Source organism: Sorex fumeus, unplaced genomic scaffold (assembly GCF_029834395.1).
Source record: "Sorex fumeus unplaced genomic scaffold, SorFum_2.1 ptg000213l, whole genome shotgun sequence".
NCBI lineage: Eukaryota > Metazoa > Chordata > Mammalia > Eulipotyphla > Soricidae > Sorex > Sorex fumeus.
This window is the reverse complement of record NW_026606270.1, coordinates 1,259,786-1,276,706: the sequence shown is the minus strand read 5'-3', so window position 1 is coordinate 1,276,706 and position 16,921 is coordinate 1,259,786.

Sequence of the window (16,921 nt, the reverse complement as noted above, 5' to 3'; positions counted from 1 at the left end):
TATGGTGCCCAGAAGAACTATGGGAGGTGTTGGCAGGGTCTGAAGTCGCCTCTGTCGCCCCCACCCAGTCCCCCCAGCATGAGACACCCCCACCCCCATTCCAGCAGCCTCAACCCCACCCCCGGGGGACACTCTGCTCTTCACAGCTCCACTCTTTCAGTTGAGTAATTTCCCCCTTTCTCACTTTGTCATCGAGAAAGATGGCAAATTGAAGCACTTAATTTTCCTCCTGCAACCCAATTAATACGGAAGCGCACGGCGCCGACGGGCCACAGCAAAAGGCAAGTCATTTGTATCAATTAGCAAAAATAAACATGAGCTTTGTGCAAACTCACAATGAAGAATGACCGTAGGAATGCCAAGCCGCCAAGCTGGGCAGCACAGCCCCGAGGGTGAACCCCACCCCCCACCCCTGCTGGCATCTCCGGGAGGAAGTGGGCGCTTGGGTGTGTGAGAATTCCCTCCTGCCCAGGCACCCCAATTATGTCCAGTCCCTACGAGGCTCTCACAGCCCACCCTAACCCCCTCCTCACCCCCACAACCCACCCTAACCCCCCTCACCCCTCCACAGCCCACCCCCCACAGCCCACCCTAACCCCCTCCTCACCCCCACAGCCCACCATAACCCCTACCTCACCCCTCCACAGCCCACCCCCCACAGCCCACCCTAACCCCCTCCTCACCCCCACAGCCCACCATAACCCCTACCTCACTCCCCACAACCCACCCTAACCCCTCCTAAACCCCCACAGCCTACCGTAACCTCCTCCTCACCCCCACAGCCCACCTAATACCCCACCCTCCATTTCAGCTCTCTGAGCAGGAATTCCAAGTTGATCTACAAGTGAGTCCTGTGTCATCCTGTGTGCCACCATCGCTGCCCCCTGGGCTGGGCACCCTCTGCACCTCCTGCTTCTGCTGCTCCTCCACCCCCACCCCCAACCCCCACCCCCAGCATTCCACACATGCCACAGTCAGAATGAGCTTGGACGGTGCCCCCATTCCCCTCTGCTCTGAGCAGTGGCTCAGACTCCTCCCACCTAAGATCAAACACCCCCCCCCCCCCAGTCTTCAGGACCCTGCAGGGAGGGACCCCCCCCGCCTGCTGATCCTCACTCCCACCTCCCCCTCCCCAGCCCTCCCTCCATATCACATCCTGTTCACGCCCCAAGCTCAGTCCTGCCACAGGCCCATGGCCGCGCAGCCTCTAGCATCCTTCCTGGGGCCCTGGGTCTCATCCTTCCTGTCTCTGCGGGAATGTGGATCGTCCCCCACAGGCTGCTGTTCCTCCTCTCCCTCCACTACCAGCTGGTGAGCATTGCGGCTTACCAGCAGCACCTGGGAACGTGGGAAGAGACCAAACACACACAGGGCAGAGAAAGCAAGACAGAGGGCGAAGAGGACTGGCCAGATAACTGGGTGGGGAGTGTGGAGGGGCCTGTCCTTAGAAAATGGGTCAGGTGTGACCTAAGCAGGGCGGCAAGAGGGCCATGGAGAAGAGTCTCCCGAAGGGCACACGGTGCAAAGGCCCTGGGGCAGGAATGGGCTGCTTGGTGAGGCACAGAGGCCTAAATGTCTAGCTGAGGCTGACTGAGTAAATGGAAGAGGAAGGGAGATGGGAAGAGGTGTGGATGGGGACAGACGGGCCCCCTTGGGGCCCCGGAGGCCTGAGCTGTGAAGTGGGACATGAGGAAGTTTCCCACGCTGAAACAGGATCCCTCAGTGATTTCAGTTACCAGTTACGTGGTTCCGGCGGAAACTAGAGTAGGAGTTCTGAGGGCCACAAACCTGGTCTGGATTCTAAACAACTCTTGGGAGCCCAAGTGGGGATGGGTGGGGGGGAGACACTCTAAAGGGCTCTCCTGAAACCTGGTCCAGGACTTGTCATGGGGTGGGTCCCCCTTTCTCTTCATTCCCTCCGTGTTCCTTCCTTCCTTCACCCTCTCCAGGCCCCAGATCCAGGGAACCTGGCTCAGTCACTTTCTGACTGGATGACTTTGGGCAAGGATCTTAACTTCTCCAGATCTCGGTTTTGTCACCTGCATCGAGTGGCTTCAGTCACTGCCAAGTACAATAGGGCTGACGCTCATGGTGCGTCCCTGAGTCAGAGAAACCCTCTGGGAACAGATGCCCCTGCCTCCTCCCTGCCTTCCGCTCACTCTCCTTCCACCTCCCTCCTTCCCTTTCTTCCCTCTCTCCTTCCTGCCCTCCTACCTTCCTTCTCACCTTCCCTCCCTCCCTCCTTCCCTTTCTTCCCTCTCTTCTGTGAGAAATGAGGCCCTGAACCAGATGAACGCTGGCCAACTTGTTTTTCCCAGATTAAGAATATGAGGAACAGGTCTAGATAGCCTTTTTCAGACCCTCTTTACAGGAAACCGCACTGCAGAACAACTTGCTTTTCTGCCTCTGAGCAAGGAACTCGGATACAGGTGCCCCGAGTTGCAAGACGCGAGAAGGGTGGTGGTTGGACCAGATAACCAGATGTCTCTCACAAGACCCATGTCACGAAACCCATGACTGCCCTAATAACCAGGATGTTCCTAAGCACTGACACAAATGCAGACCTTTAAACTATAGGCTAAGGAGTGCTTAGGAAAGTATGTGTTGTTACAAATCTATTGGCTATGAAATGCACGGGCTCTGCTGTAACGGCTGGCGGAGGCCTATATCAGATCGTCTTTGGAGAAGCGCGGGGTCTTGCCCAACCTGCTGGACCTGCATGTCTGCGTAGGCCTCTCGACCCTGGCTAGCCAGTCTTACAATAAACCCTGCTTGCTGTTTGCAGTCTCTGGAGTCCCTTTGTCATCAAAGGGAGATTTCGATCCATGCCCTAACATCTCCCTCGTGCCCTCCTCCTACCTTCCTTCCCACCTTTCCTCCCTCCCTCCTTCCCTTTCTTCCCTCTCTCCCTCCTGCCATCATCCTACCTGCCTTCCCACCTCCTCTCCCTCCTCCCTTCCATTCCTTCTCTCCCTCCTTTCCCTCCCTTTCTGCTTCCCTCCCTCCTCCTTCTGCAGTCACCTCATTAGGCTAGAGGCATCCTGAAGGATGGGACTCTTATCTTCTTGTTCACTGCTTTATCCCCAGGCCCCTGGACCCCACTTGGCACAAAGGATACGCTCCGTAAATATTTACCAGACGATGAATCCCCTGAGTCTTGAACAGATGGCAAGCTCCTTGCCAGGATCAGGGTTGACTGGAAAGGAGATTGGAGTTAATGCCAAATTGCAGAAACACAGAGCAAAGATGGGGCACGGATGTGTCCCCAGAGAGCTGGCTCACCAGGCAGAAAGGGACAGTTGTCACTAAACCTTGTTCTGAATTCTAAGAGGGCCACCAAAAACGAGCGCTGAGGAAATGTTCCCTACCTCGGGCTCAGGTGCGTGTTGTAGGTCAAATTTATGAAGCAGAGAGAGTTGTATTTCAGAGAGCCGCAAGACCATGGTTTATTACACCCAGGCGGTGAGGGAATCAACATGCTTTATTAAGTCTCAGTGCATATGTTCATTGTCCTAACTGTCGATGGAGTTGCAGGGTGGAACCTGCCAAGGGCTCGGCACAGCTTGGAGCACCAGGGCTGATCTCTGGGTGCCAAGTAACACTGACGGCTTCTGACACAGAGAGCACCAACTACCCTGCAGGGCCCCGCCCGCCGATACTTGAATATGCCGCATGCCTGTCAGCCAATCATATGACGTATTGCCCGGCCACATCACCCAATCATGTGACGGTGCTACTGCTAAAATCCTCGTCAGCCAATCACATGAAGGTGCTACGGCTTCATCAGCCAGTCATGTGACTGTGTTGCCCTCATCAGCCAATCATGTGCATGTGTTTCCTGCCAAAGTCCTTGTCAGCCAATCACATGAAGGTGCTACAGCATCATCAACCAATCATGTGACTGTGCTTCTCTCATCAGCCAATCATGTGACTGTGTTTCCTGCCAAAGTCCTTGTCAGCCAATCACGTGAATGTGCTGCCCAGCCTCATCAGCCAATCACGTGAATGCACTACCTCTAAGGTCCTCATCAGCCAATCACATAAATGCGCTTCCAATAAGGTCCTCGCCAGCCAATCACCTAAGTCCTTTTCAGCCAACCATCTGGATGTGCTGCCCTCCAGGTCTTCATCAGCCAATCATGAGAATGTATTGCTACATTCCAGGTTCTCATCAGCCAATCACTGCATTGCACTGAAGCTTCCAGACCACTGGAACATCCTGCCATCACTTCCACACGAGGGTGATGAAGACTAGTGGGCTGGTGGCTTTCCGGGTCGCACAGAAGTTGGGGGTGGAGTGGGAAGTAGAACCCCTCTGCCTGACCCAAATCCCCCTCATGATCTGGGCTGTCCCCGCTGGGTCACTGAAATCTCCCAGTCCTGGCAATCCTGTGTATTAGCCACCAGGAGTGTCAGGCCCTCTCCAAAGCCTCTCTTTTGAGTCACCAGCTACTTGGGGGAAAGCGTGGCAGGGTGGTGAAGTTTTCCAAGAATCCACAGGATGAGAATACACAGGAGGGTCCCCGCAGCCATATTTCATTGCAATGTGAGCCTACGGTTTTACATTAATCACAGGTTCACAGAAGCTGCCACTAGAAGAGCTGAAGTCCCACGTCATCTCGCCCTTTTATCCCAGGTGACACTTTCTGCTGCTGTGACTCCATCCCAGAACCAGGGAAGAGGCCTTATATCACAGGCCTGAGCCCAGGTCATGACAACCCACCACACGTGCGCACGGACTAGCTTGCAGTCCGGGGTGGTTTTATTCCCTCTCTAGGAGTCTGAAACTCCCACCAAGCTCCAGACGGGCCTTCACCCCGAGAAGCTCCCTCCTGCCCCGCAAATTTCACACCCTCTCCACTCCCCAGCCCTCCGCTCCTTCTCCATGTGACCGTTTTTTCCATTTCCAGAGCGTTGCGGAATGGAATCACTCCATATGTTGCCTCCTAAAGCGATCTTTCTTCAGTCGACTTGGCGTGCTGGAGATCCACGGGGGCTGTGCGGATTAATAATTCACTCTGGTTTATGGCAGGGTTGTATTTCCAGAGCTGAGCGTGCTGGAGTTTATTTAACCATCCGCCTGCGGGAGGACAGCTGATTTGTTTGTATTTCATTGGATTCTAAAGCTCTCTCTGAGATGAAGGAGGGTGAGCCAGATTGCTGGGCTCTGGGGGGCTAAGATGGGGAGCTGAGGGTTGATCCAGGCGACTCTTAGCAAAAGGGCACTGGACTACAGGGAATGCAGGGAGCTGTGAGTTGGGAAGCGTCTTGTTCTTCCGTTACCAGTCAGGGAAGCGGCAGTGAATGGCCGTGAACTTCACTGTATCACTGTCACTGTCATCCCGTTGTTCATCAATTTACTCGAGTGGACGCCAGTACGTCTCCATTCGTCCCAGCCCTGAGATTTTAAGCCTCTCCTTACTCATCTTTCTCAACGCTGCCATATTGGAGGCTCTTTCAGGGTCAGGGGAATAAGACCCGTTATTGTTACTCTTTGGGGCATATTGAATACGCCAGGGAGAGCTTGCCTTGCTAGCTTCCCGCCCGCACGGCTGAGCCTGGCAAGCCGGCCAGGCAAGGCCGTGAACTTAGCCTTGGGAACTGAAGAGGTCAGGAGAGCAGGACTAAAGGCAGGGCTGGGTCCACTGCATCTGCTCCTGCTTCTGGCTCTTCCTTCTCCACCTCCTGTTGCCTCCTCCTCCTTTTCCTCTTGACTGTCCTTCCCTCTGGGTGACCAGATGCCCCCCCAGATCCACCCCCAGGTCATGCCTCCAGCCTCCAGGAAGGCGGTGCCTCTTGCCCTCAGGTCCCAGAGCTGAGGGCATGTCCCCCCGCAGGTGAGCGGGGTTCTCAGGAAACCAGAGTAGAACTGACTTGAGAGAGAAGGGTGGACAGATGCCACAGGGAGCCAGAGCACTCAGGAGCAATGGAACCTGGACCTGGACAGGCACTTTGCCCAGCCAAAGGTCCCAGAAGGATCACTCTGCCAGTCTGATGGTGGTGGACTCAGGTCAAAGGCCAGCAGCGGCCGAGACAGTGTAGACAAGAGCCAGCTGGGCCAAGGGCTTGGGCGAACCAGGACTGGAGTCGCCAGACCTTTGGACACCAGCCTTATATTCGCCATTTCTTGGTTTTTTTTTTTGTTTGTTTTTTGGGTAACACCAGGCGATGCACAGGGGTTACTCCTGGGTCTGTGATAGCATAAGGTAAGGTAAGGTAAGGTAAGGTAAAGGCCCTCCCGTTGATTGTCGATTTGCTCAAGCGGGCCCAGTAACGTCTCCATTGGAGACTTTGTTGTTACTGTTTCTGGCATATCGAATACTCTCGGTAGCTTGCCGGGCTCTCCAAGAGGGGCGGAGGAATCGAACTCGGGTCGGCCATGTTGGCCGCTTGTAAGGCGAACGCCCTACCCGCTGTGCTATCGCTCCAGCCCAGTATTATAATAATATTTATATATTAATAATTAATAATAAGTAATTGTTATTTTAATGTTTATATATTAATTAATAATTAATAATAAGTAATTGTTATTTAATTATTATTTAAACTTTATTCCTTTCTTAGAGATTTTTTTGTTTTCCTTTGCTTTTTGGGTCACACCTGGCCCAGGGGTTACTCATGCACTCAGGAATTACTACTGGCGATGCTTAGGGGACCATATGGGATGCTAGAAATCGAACCCAGGTTGGCCGTGTGCAAGGAAAACGCCCCACCCGCTCTACTATCACTCCAGCCCCTATTTGCTGTTTCTTCATCAGAAATTTTTTGTTTCTATTGTGGGGAGGAAAAACTGAAGATCCCTATCTGCGCTGAAGGACAGCGCAGCAGGTTAGGGATTTGCCTTGAATGTGGCTGACCCAAGTTTGATCCCTGATACCCCATACGATCCCTGAGACCTACCAGGAACGATCCCTGAGCACAGAGCCAGGCTTAGAGCACTGCTGGGGGGGTGGCCCCCAAATCAAAACCAAAGCAAAGCGGAGCACAACTCATCCTGGAATATAGTCAAACAACACATAAGAACATATTGTATTATTCCATCTTTAATTTTTAAAAATAATTTGCATTGCTTGAGGCTGCAGAGCTTGGCCAGGTTGGACAAGACCTTGCTTAGAAGTGAGGACACAAGGGGCTGGAGTGATAGTACAGCGGGTAGGCATTTGCCTTGCACATGACTGACCCTGGTTTGATTCCCAGCATCCCATAGGGTCCCCTGAGCACCGCCAGGAGTAATTCCTGAGTGCAGAGCCAGAAGGAACCCCTGAGCACTGCTGGGTGTGACCCCCCCCCAAAAAAAAAAGAAGTGAGAACACAGAAAGCCAATTAGGAATAGCCTAGATTTTGATCCTGGCTATTAGGAAAATGGAGTGGTTATCTTTTTGAGGGGGTTTGAGGGTGCACAGGTCTCCTAAAGCATGCCAGGAGTCTTGAGGCCTGTCCTGGTGGTTCTAGTCCTTAGGCCTGTGATTCCATTAGGTGCCCGGGGATGCAGACCAGATCAGACCACACGCTGCTGGGTATTACCTGAGCCTCTGATTGTGCTCCCAGGCAACAGGGCCTCCACCACTGTACCTGGCCATGCTCTGCGACTGCACTGGGGTCAGCTCTATGCAATGCATGCACCTTAATCCCTGCACTACCTCAGGCACTTAAGCAGTCCTCTTATGAAAGGTGGGTGAAGATTTCATTTTCCCAGTTGGCTCCATTGGCAGCGCCATTGCTGTTTTCAGGTTGAATTTTGAACCTGTATGTATCTTTATCTCTCCAAGCCTCGGGTCTCTCATCTGTAAAAAGGGCACAAGATTTGGCCCAGAGGGTTGTCATGGCAATGGGCCATCACCTGTATTGTGTAAGTCATTCAGCATCTATCAGGCATCTATTAAAGAGGACCCAAGCCTCAGAGGTCTCAGGAGCACTGAGAGTAGAGTCTGGGAAACATGTTGAGATCAGAAATGCAGTGGCTCTTGAAGCTGTGAGCCTGAGGGAGAGACTGAAGCGAGTAGATGGAGGGCGAAAGCAGGAGGTACCATCTGGGACACGTGGTGTGAGAGTCCAGGAGGAGGGAAGCCCTCGGCAAAGATGGAGGAGAAGAAGGAAATAGACGATGAGCAAGGAGTGGGCATTAGGAAACCGGAGGCGCTGCCAAGTTGGATCCGACGGAACAGCCCAAGATAAGTGGCAGGGACTGTGTTTGGGAGGAAGTTTGTAATGGATAACTGTGGTCTGTTGTGTGGTTGCTGAGCCCCTTTCACTGCATTAATTATTCATTCATTCAGCCAACAACTACTCAGGGGCCCCGTTCCATTGTGAATTGTCAGTCTCAAGGTGACCCACCCGAGCAATGTCGGCTGTTGGGTAGTTCAGGAATTTTCCTGGCACCTACCGGCTCCATTTCTCCGTCCTCTCGGATGGTCCTCTCAACTCCCTTTTTTCATCCAGTGCATCCAAATTTGGCTCAGTTTTACCAGATTCTGAGCTCATCCCTAGACCTGGTCCGTGTGTTTGGGATGTGGCTGCCACATCCCATCTCTTGGCCAACATGTGACCCAGTGAGACCAAGGAGGGCAGCCAGGCCACTGGTCAGTGATGGATCTCGTGCAGTCCAGGAGGGTCAGTCTGAGATGCCCACACAGAGGGGAGAATTTCCTTCCATGACATTTCTAGAGCTGGGGTGGGAGAGACACCCACGGCTATGTGTTCATGGGGACCTTCTCTCTGTTAGTCAGGGAAGAAAGGAGGAAACTGGCCCAAACTTACCAGGGGTGAGAGATAAAGACCTTTGCTAGCAAGATCGGAGCTCCTGGGCCAGCCAATAGCCCTGGGCTTCCCCGTTACTGGGCCGTTAGCTTCCCACGGTGGCTTAAAGCCATTGGAATTGGGCTGACAGCCTTTGCAATAAAAAACTACACATATACATGTTTATATATATTTTTATATAAGTGTGTTGTATATAAATTATAGCTTATATAATTATATATTCAATTAACTATCAATGTCACTGTCACTGTCCTCCCGTTGTTCGTTGATTTGCTCAAGCGGGCCCAGTAACATTGTGAGACTTGTTGTTACTGTGTTTAGCATATCGAATACGTCACGGGGAGCGTGCCAGGCTTTGCCGTGTGGGCAGGAGCTCTCAGGAGCTTGCCAGGCTCTCTCAGAGGGGCAGAGGAATCCAAATTGGGTTGGCCGGGTCGGCCACATGCAAGGCAAACGCCCTACCCACTGTGTTATTGCTCCAGCCTTAAATTGATTTATATCAAACTCTAAATTAATGTACAGATTCACTATCACTATCACCCTGTTGTTCTTCAATTCACTCGAGCGGGCCCAGTAACGTCTCCATTCGTCCCTGTCAAGTGCAAGTGGAGCCCGATGACATACTGGGGCCTCCTTCAGGGTCAGGGGAATGAGGACCATTCATTGTTACTGTATTTGACATATCGAGTACGCCACGGGCAGCTTAGGCTCTGCCGTGTGGGTGAGATACTCTCGGTAGCTTGCCTGAGACGGATGAAGGCTTTTGGGACAGCCTCTAATCACCTCTACAGATTACAATTTATAATTTATATAAATATATTTATATGTTATATAATTTTTATATTGTAGTATGTATATTTTTAGTACGTATACTTCTAGTATGTACTGGCTAGAGAGATAGTACAGTGGGTAGGGCATTTTCCTGGCATGTGGCCAACCTGAGTTTGATCCCCTGTCACCCCATAAGGTCCACCAAGCACTGCCAGGAGTGATCCCTGAGCGCAGAGCCAGGAGTAAGTGAGCCCTGAGCACCACTGAGTTTAACCAAAATAAAGTAAAATCTTTATTCTAGTGAAGAGAGACTCCTCTCTGTGTATCTCCAGGGACAGATGTTCTAACCAACCTTAAGGACAAGCACACGGTGGGCCCACTGTGTTGTGAGGTTCAAGCGTGAGCCGCCAGCAGGAGCAGGAGGGGGTCCCCGGGCTGGGTTTTCAAGGTTATCCGAAGCAGCTCCGCAACTCGGCTCGCTCAGCCCGTTCGTTTCACCACGACAGTCCCAGGCCACCCAGATGATTCCAGAAGAGGCACCTAAATTCTACGCAGACAGCCCGAGCTCGTGTTAATGAAATGTTTAATGCCTATTATAGCTCATGTGTTAGTTTTACATCAGATTTATGGGCCTGGAGAGGTTCATTTATAATGGATGATGTGTACATTTTTATTGTTGAGAGGCCCACATGCGATCGGCACGAATGCTGATTTACAGCCGTCGTTATAAGACCCGAGTCTCCTTTCCTTACTCCGATACCGGCGGAGGGCCGAGAGGGTCACTCCGCTTTCTCGTCCCTGACAGGCCTGAGCCTGAGTTCTGGATTCGAACTCCCCTCCTGAGAACACTGAGTCTCCAGGGACCTGAGCAGGCTCTAGGGGCCCTGGAGGAGGGGGTGGGACCCAAGGTCGGAGTCTGGGGCCGGGGACACACTTAGGTGAACGGAGCAGGAGGCAGGAGTCCTGACCTGAGTCAGGAACAGCAGAGGATCCTGGGCCGTGCCAGGTAGTGGGCCTGGAGGGGAGATGGGGGGTCTCAGACGCTGGGGACAGGGGAGAGGACTTGGGGGCGCAGAGCTTGCGACAGGAGACGCAGTGACGCAGTGTCAGTCATCACTGGAGAAGGGGAGTGACTCCTGTTCCTGTTTGGGGGCCACCCCCGGCGATGCTCAGGACTTACTCCGGGTTCTGCACTCAGGAATTATTCTTGGCACTGATGGGCGCTTATTATTCCCAGCAGTTACTTGGGGGCGGGGGAGGTGTACGAGGTGCTGGGATTGAACCCAGGTTGGTTGCATGCAAGGCAGATGCCTTCCCTGCTGTGCTATCTATCTCTGGCCTCCATAAATTGCTTTTCAAGTGCCCTGGTTAACATCTCCCTCTCCGGGGGCTGGAGCCATAGCACAGCAGGGAGGGCATTTGCCTTGCATGCGGCCGACCGGGTTCAATCCCCAGCATCCCATATGGTCCCTCAAGCACCGCCAGGAGTAACTCCTGAGTGCATGAGCCACGAGTATCCCCTGTGTATCGCCGGGTGTGACCCAAAAAGCAAAAAATAGATAAATAAAATAAAATAAAATAAAATCTCTCTGGTGAGTGAAACCCAGTCAGGGATTCCGTGGCTTCTGGCTGCGCCTGGTTCTCTGTCCACCTCACACACAGCCCCAACAACGAGTTACCCCATCTCCCCTCCCCGGTACTGCCCTCTGCAGCCTAGTGCCCGGCACAGCCAGCTCCATGGGGTGACCACACACAGCGTCTGGTGGCAAGTTCCAGAGCGGGCGCTGCAGGGAGCACAAAGCTGGGAGCAAGACCCTCCCCCTTCCTATACCCCCCCCAACGCCCCCCCACAGCCCAGGGACCAGCAGCTGCTGGATATGCCTCGGCCCAGCCGTGAGTCTGCCGGACCCCAGACACTCACTCGGGGTCTCAAATGTCAGTTGTGTCTGGCCAAGAAGGGGGAGTGGGGGGGGGGGGGAGAGGCAGCGTGAGAAAGGGAAGGCCCGAACCCGGAATATTCGGGGTCCCGCTCGGCAGCTGTCAGGTCGGAATCCGGGGTCAAATCCAGCACACGGGGTCGCGGGAGCGGGGAGACGGTCACCGTCTCCAACAGCTGGAAAAGCAAATAACTCCCTCAAACAGGGGTCCTGTTCATCAGCCAGCCCCTCGGTGCCCTCCTTGGCCTGCAGACATGAGCTGACGCTCCCCTCTCCGGGGTCCCAGCCCCCCAGTGCTGCACTTGTCCCAGGTCACTCAGTTCCCTCCAGGAGGAGGCCAGCAGAGAGTGGGGCCTGGCGGGGGGTTGGGGGGTGCACGCTCTGATCTACCCCCCAATCTGTGCTTGTGCATTCACATGATTTTGGGTCACCTCTGGGGGAGGTGGCCACATCCCCAGCTGCCCTCTGGCCTGGCTGGGCCACCGGCAGGGCCATCTCTCTGCACAGCCTGGGCCTGTCCTTCAGGAGGACGCAGCCCCCAGCTTGCCAGTCCACTCCCTCTCCTGCCCCGGTTCCCTCCGGAGTCCCTGTCCGGCCAAGCGCACCCTCCCCCAACGCCCGCCTGCAGGGGAGGCCTGGAGAGGCCTCTGAGAGGGGCTGTGGCCACAGCAGTGCTGGATGGGTAGAATGGGAGTGTCCTAGGCTGTATCCACTGCCTAGGGACACTGTGGCCCCTGGCCCAGAGGTGCTGCCCTGAAGAAGCCTCGGGACACCGCCAAAGCCTGTCCTGGCTCCCCAGGCCTCGTGGCCACAGACCATTCTCCATCAGGACCAGCCGGCTATGTGCTGTCCACTCAACCAGGCCTCTGGGCCGGCCTGGCCCTGTGCCGGGTCTGAAGGGCAGCACCTGTAGGAGGCTCTGCCCCGACCCGGCCAGGCCCCCTCTGCGCCCCCTTCCCAATGCCCCCAGCCAGGTCCCCTCTGCCCCTAATGCCCCCTATAACTTCAGCCAGACCCCCCTCTGCCCCCCCATACCCCTAGGCAGGGCCCCCTCCATCCCCCCATGCCCCCAGCCAGACACCCCTCTGCCCCCATACCCCAGGCAGGCCCCCTATGCCCCCAGGCAGGCCCCCCCTATAACCCCAGCCAGGCCCCTCTTAATTCCCCCATGCCTCCAGCCAGGCCCCCCTCTGCCCTTGCTATCGCTTCTCTGGGAACCCCCTTCCTCAGATCACATCCCTGTTACGCCAACCTGCCCCTGGTTGGGGGAGACAGATCTCCAAGGGCCCCCTTGTCCCCAGCCCCCCGCCAGCCCGGTCTCCTGTATCCAAGCCCCCCCCCCCCCCCCACCAGCCCTTGGCTCTTTCCTCTCTTTGTGCACAGATGCGACTTCTCTGCTCCCCGCAAGGACTTAGCTCCGAGGCCTGCACGTTGGGGTGCTTTCTTAACTGCTCCAGCCCCAGTTCTTAGCACTGTGCCTGTACCATGATGGTCATGACGCCCTGTTGAGAGGGTAAACCCAAGGTCAGGCAGAATAAATGGGGGTCTGAGGTCGGTGTAAGCAGAGAGGACTTCCTGGAAGAGGAGACTGGAGCTGGAACTGATGGGATGAGAAGAATAAAGGGGGTGCGGGGAAATTCCAAGTGGTGTTCCAGATGGCCGTCCCCAGAGCCTGGAGCTGGGCTACCCCAGGTAGGGTCTTGCTTTTTGTTCCTTCTCAGATCCTTAGATCTGATGCTGTCTGACAAGGGTTCTTTGAAATTTTATTCAATGTTTTATTCATCTTTAAATTCTTTAAAGCTGCAAATCAAACAGTCACTGGGTGTTTTGCTACCCACGTTCCAGGCTTCTGTGTTGCAAATAACCGTGCTCTTTTGCATACCAAACAGACCTCTCTCTGTCCGGGAACCGGGATTTCTCCTGGCGTTCATTGCCCTAATTGCATCCACAGTGAGGCCGAGCAAACATCTTCCCTTCCCGATTTGCATTATGCAAAACCTTAATCTCCTCGAGTATCTGCAAGCACTGTGAATGATTCACGAGCTGACACCGGGATCTGCCAGTCCGTGTGCATTAGATTTATTGGGGGGAAATAAAGGAGCCTTGATACTATAAACTATTGGGAAATAATCGTCCCCGAGCATGGATGTCGGTAAATTGGTTTCTTGGGGGAGTAGAGGCAACAGCTGATCACACATATTGCCAGATTTATGTCCTTTGTTCAAGGATCACGATGAAAAGGACAGTGGGTTTCTATCGGGGGCAGACGCCTATGCTGTCTGGGGTGGGGGTGCCCCTCGGTGAACTGCGGGCAGAACGGCCTATGAGAAGCCCCTGGAAGGCGAGAAAGGCAGGCAGGACACCCTACACGGAGGCCAGAGACAATGTCAGAGGCCTGGCCCCACTGCCCGGTTAGTTCAATCTCTGCTGTGCGACATCGGGCTGGTAACTTGACCTCTCAGATTTACCATTTCCTCTTACCATTGCTCCCAGGGATAACGAAGCAGTGATGGGGGATGAAATGCCGATCTGGGTGAAACCTTGGAAGAGCATTTCCTGTGTGCTGAGTGCGGTGTGTGCTACAGACTTCAGCAGTGGACACTGCCACGTGCCTCAGGGTGGGAAGGAAGAAGTCTGTTGATGTGAAGGTTCAGGCAGCCCCGGTGACTGGGAAGTGAAGGCAGAGGGGGCTGAGGGGGTCGAGGAGGCAATGGAGCCGATGTCGGTGGTCCCCATGGGGAGGAGAAAGATGGTCACTGTCTCCCGATCCGTCTCTGCCACCCACAACCCAGGGTTCCTGGGTTCTTGTCTCACCGCACAGAAAAGAATTTCAGGAGTAGATAAGCAGTGAGGTAAAACAGATTTTATTTGGAGGTTTTGAAGGGAAGAAGGGCGAGAAAGTGGGAGAGAGTGGAGAGTAATGTGCTCAAGAGAGAACCCGGGCTTCTCCGAGTGTGGAGAGAGCCCCTACACACACCCCAGCATTAGAAATGAAGGTATGAAAGTCCACATCTCAAGAGGGGAGATGCGGGCGACACATGTGCTCGGTCACCACATGGGCTCAGCCACGTGGGCGCAACGAGCACCTGGGCAGCATGTGTGCTGTTCCTTTGTTCAAGGTGGCTTTTATAGGGTTTTTCCAACCTGCCCCAATGCTGGGCTTCTACCCAGGTCAAAGTCTATTGCTAAGGAGGTTGCCAAGCTGGGTAGGGTTGGGAGTGGTGAGGGTCTTCTTTGAAATTCCTTTCCTGGCCTTTTGTTTCTGCTGGAGCTTCTCTGGGTCTGTTGCTGGCCATAGGTGAGGGTCTTATCTGGCCTTAGCTCCTGTTTTCAGCAAAGTTGGCTTTTGCAACTTGAGGGCTATCAGGTATTATTACTTCCCAGGAATTTACTACTATTGCCTAGGAAGAGGGTCTTCCCTACCTGCCAGCCTGCCTACCCCAGAGCCAGGGGGGCCATCACTGGCTGGTGAGGGCAGGGTCAAAGGGACAGAGGTACAAAGCCCACAGAGCTGGCCCACCAGCCACCAGCCAGGGTGTGTCTGAGGCCTCAGAGCCGACTCCTAGGGGCATTCCTGGCACAGCACAGAGTGGGAGGAGATTCTCTGAAAGGGTTGCAGAGTAAATATTTTAGGCTTGTAAGTCATGCGATCTCTGTTGCAACAACTCCACTCCGCCCTTGGAGTGTGACAGCAGCAGAGAATACATAGACAAATGAACACGGCTGTTTCGATAAAACTTTATTGATATAGACAAATGAATGCAGCTGTTTCAATAAAACTTTATTGATAGAGACAAAGGAACACAGCTGTGTTTCAATAAAACTTTATTGGTAAAGTCGACAGCCTGTCCCATCCCCTCTCTTTGCAAAATGTCTCTGCGTTTCAGTTCTTCTACGGCTGGTTATGAGTTTATTTAAATCATTCGAATTGTTATAATAATCACTGGCGTGATTTGTTTCCTCTCCATAGAGAAACTGAAACCATCTCTAAGAGGACAATCTATGGATGCGGAGTAATCAGGGATATCAGGCCCGGCAAAAGATTTCCTGTCCCAGCCCCCATTCCAATATCTCCAATTTCTAGTGCTGTCCCTTAGGACAGTTTGGTTTAAAACACTTAGGACATGGTGATTTAAAAAAAATTATTTTGATGACTCAGTAAAAACATTTTAGTAGTAAGGGCCAAGCATTTGCTTCTATTTTATTTTAGGTTTCTGATGAAGCAATTGCCAAATGTTTCCTTCTAGTCAAACCCCAATCATACCCCCCATGACCCTTCTACCTCCTCATGACCCACATCTCTGGCTAAAGAGGAAACATCTAGAAGGAAAGTTCCTGCTGCTTTCCTGGCTGGGAGTGTGATCCCGTGTAACCATACTCCCTATGTGTTGGCTGGGAAGCTGAACGATGGGCGTGGGGAGACCTCCCCTTCCAGAACCTTCCGTCTCTTCTGGTAATGTCATACCTTAGCACCCTCCGTCTTCTCTGGGTTGCACTCAGAGAGACTGATCAGTCACCCGAGTGCTGGCTGGAAACGGAGGCAGCAGTTCTGTGACCACCCTCTGGCAGGTATGGTGGCACTCCCCCACCAACTCTCAGGACTGAATCCACGCCGTGCCCGGGCCTCAGTGGCCTTTTGGGCACCCTCAGGCCTCTCTGTGGTACTCTAGGAGCACCTTCCTAGAGCCCACTGAGATTTAGCGGCTGCCAAGAGACCGGGCATGGATGGCGTGTTGAACACCACAGTGGCCAAGCCTGTGGCCGCACCCACTCCCAGCCCACCCAGGGGCCTCCCCAGAGTCGGAATAGGCCCCGTGACCTCTCCCCTGCCTGGAAATGAAAGTCATAAATACTCAACCTATAATATCACATGCACTTAAAAAGCCATTACAATGCTCTAAGTGGATCATAAAAAAAGAAATAAAAGGAAAATAATTTGTAATGAGATAAATCACACTTCGGCAGGCAAACGAGAAGATACACAGGGGATGAGATGGGCAGCTGGAGAGTGAGCCTGCAGCCCCCCTCACCACCGTGGCAGAAGCAGAGAAGCATCCCCCACGAACACGATCCAGTGTCTGGTGCATAATCACTTGCTCAGCAAGGCCAGCCGTTCCCTCTGCTGACAACTAGCCTAGGAATGAGCTCCAAGGATCTTTTCATGGGGGTGGGGGGTGAAGGTTATACCCTGCTGTGCTCAGGAGTTACTTCTGGCACTGAGCTCAAGGATCACTCCTGGTGGGGCTCTGGAGGGACCATATGGGAAGCCGGGGATCGAACCCAGGTCAGGTCAGCCGCATGCAAGGCAAGTGCCCTACCCGCTGTGCTCTCTCCAGCCCCTCCACGTGTCCTTTTGGCCAAAGTTGTATAAGAGAAAATGCTCTGGGGTGTCTAGAAGGTTTCCTTGAGCCTTGGAGGCTGCAGAGAGAAACAGGCTGTTCTGCCTCTGGGCATCA